The 2,607-nt window shown below is 47.1% G+C and overlaps 1 long non-coding RNA gene across 3 annotated transcripts; it reads left to right on the plus strand.

Annotated features, from left to right (window-relative positions):
- Positions 1-1,132: 1,132 nt before the first annotated feature.
- On the plus strand, positions 1,133-2,401 carry LOC106016683 (uncharacterized). 3 transcript variants are annotated; one of them, XR_011807173.1, is made up of 3 exons: positions 1,133-1,816; positions 1,981-2,071; positions 2,158-2,401. It is a non-coding gene; the product is annotated as an uncharacterized lncRNA (long non-coding RNA). The 3 variants fall into 3 exon arrangements; XR_011807172.1 differs by having other exon boundaries at positions 1,134-1,816; positions 1,978-2,071; XR_005263532.2 differs by lacking the exon at positions 1,133-1,816 and having other exon boundaries at positions 1,833-2,071.
- The last annotated feature ends 206 nt before the right edge of the window (positions 2,402-2,607 follow it).

A 2,607-nucleotide genomic window follows, 5' to 3' on the forward strand; every position in this document is an offset into this window, starting at 1 on the left:
CTTGTTCGTCCCTGCATTTATTTATAAGCAGAAGTGAATTCCTGGGAAGAATTTGAGTGCAGCAAAGAGATGCCTGGCAAAGAGCTTTGGGAATCATATTGTAAGTACACCTTCTGCCAAATGGTATCAGCAGTAAGAGAGAGCTAAATTTAAATATCAAAGACATTAAAATTGACAAACACACTGGCTGCCAGCCAGATAGCTGAGGAAAGCGGCGTTGTTTGGTTTGTCTTTTAATGAGCTTCTTTTTGGATCCCAGAGAGGTGGTAGCAAGCTATCTGTCAGGATGTAGCACTATGGAGGCAGTAAGATGCAAAACCTACGTGCGGAAGAGCAATCAGCAGTAGATAAGCACTTTAAAGGCAGTTGACATGGAGGTAATACTTACATCCACGTCAGCAGGAGAGGTCACCCGAGGATGGAGAACAGAGGGAGGGAGGGAAGGCACTGCGGGAAGTTTGGAGGGGACGCTCCACTTGGGGGTGGAAGATTTTGGAAAGAAAGCCTGGACTGAGAGAAAAAGAGCATCGAAAAGGCACTAACTCCAGTGTGACAAGATGGAAAAACACAAAGCATTAATAATAGTGTCAAGGGCAACAGAGTGGTCAGAGAGGTTGAGGATAGCGATCAGGCTTGAGCCTCAGTTCAGAAGACGACTTTGAGTGGTATGGCTAGGACAAAATCTGTGGAGGAGAGCTGATAGAAGGAAACTGCTCTGAAATTAGATCCCAACCATCTTCTGTGTTCCCTTCTTGCCACCACAGTCAGTTCATTAATCCAGGTCTATTTCATAATGGTTTCAGACAGCGAGAGCTTGAGGACTTGGCATCTCCATTTTATTCACTTCGACAGCACCAGAGGCCAGAGCTGTGACGGGGTGTGTAGTGGGAGAGGAAGGTGCTTTGTCTAGGCAAAAATAAATCAACGGGGTAACCGAACAAATGCAGTGAGCAAAGAGTGGGGATTAGGGAAGAAATGACACAGTCAGAGGCACAGGAAGGGAAAAAACAAAAGATGTTGATCGTCCTATTAAATTGAGATTAGCAGGCCCAATTAACATTTGGTACCTTTGCCAGGATGTTTACGAAACCTGTGACATTGCTACAGAAAGTTACGTGTTCATTTAAAAGAAATCAAGAGGCACAGATAACATCGTTTATTGGTAAAATCAAAGCAGCTGCTTGCCGGCTGATCTTGATAAGGCCTCGTGGAAGCAGGATGGCGTTATCCCCAACAGCAAGGTGAAAAAACCTCTCCAGAACCACTCCCTTAAGCACGCCTTCCTGTGCCTTATTCAGTTTGCATCTCGTTTTCTGCACACTTCTTCATTGATTAACATCTTCATTAGTACATTAGGATTTAACTAATACTGGCTATGCAAATTCATTTAATCAAGGTACGAGCTGTAGCTCACGTGCAACACATTGAACCTGTGTCAGGCTCTAGGCCTGCCTTTTCCCTGTCGGCACTCCTGCAGAGCTAAATTCAGCTGTAGGGAAGGACAGAGGGGTTTAAAGGATTTCCTCATTTATTTTCTGATGGGATGCAGTACATCATCTCCCTCAGCTTCTCCTTCTTGAGGCCAGGGTCTGAAGAAACACCAGCAAGTAGCAAGAACTGCCAGACATGCCCCCGTGGGGAAGGAAAGAGGAAGAAATCCCCCCCGAGGCTGCAGGGAGCCAGCAGGTGGCTGCAGATGCCCACTCAGAAGTGGTCAGAAGTCTGTCTCCAGATGCTTTCACAAACAGCTTTATGGCACATGAAGTTATCCGTGGTTATCCATGCCCCACAGAGGCTCAGCCTGCGTAAAAGGAGGGTGAGTAAATGGCTGCGTCGCACCACGCGCTGACAAGTCATACCCGAAATGTTTATAAAGGCCTTTCCTAACCCAGCGAGCTAGGGCACCTCAATCCGTAAAAACAGATCTCGTTGGCTTACACCACCCTTTAACACTGCTGTTGAACTCTTCTTTTGAAGCAGACACTTGGAACTAGCAAACCATCAACCTTGATACAGTGAGGGGGATTTCAGGCAGGGAAGCAGCCCGGAGCATTCTCTGCCATCTCGCCAGGTGGGTGTCAGGCAGCAGGAGTCTGACAAATTTTCCTTAGAAAGTGATTGGGAAAGATTTCTTTTTTTTTTTCCTGTCTTCCCCAGCACTGGCTTGCACATTGGACTCCCGTGCCCTGGGATTTCACAAGAAGGCAGTGCTTTGGGGGATTGTGTGTCAAGGGATGAGGAAATCACCGGGACTGGTGGAGGCATTAGAGAAGGGAGCAGGCTGAAGCTTTCTGTAGCTGCACAAGCCAGCAATAAACCGAGAGAATTACACAAGCATTGCACAAGGGAGGCCTGACTGGAAGTGTTGCCTCTGGCTTGCATTCCTTTTAAGCTGTTATAAAACTTTAAATATAATTAATAAATAACCAGGCCTCTCAAGCAGGGATGAGTCCAAAGCTCTGCCCCCTGCGTGAACCGAGTTTGTTATTTCAGCTCTGGATATAAAAGTCCAGCATATCGCCGTGTGCTATAACCAGCCTCTCAGCTGTAGGCTTGCTGCTGGAGGTCAGCCAGGCGGGACGGGCTGTGCTGCTGCTGCAAAGGAAA

The sequence above is a fragment of the Anas platyrhynchos genome, chromosome 2, assembly GCF_047663525.1.
Source record: "Anas platyrhynchos isolate ZD024472 breed Pekin duck chromosome 2, IASCAAS_PekinDuck_T2T, whole genome shotgun sequence".
In the NCBI taxonomy this organism is placed as follows: Eukaryota; Metazoa; Chordata; class Aves; order Anseriformes; family Anatidae; genus Anas; species Anas platyrhynchos.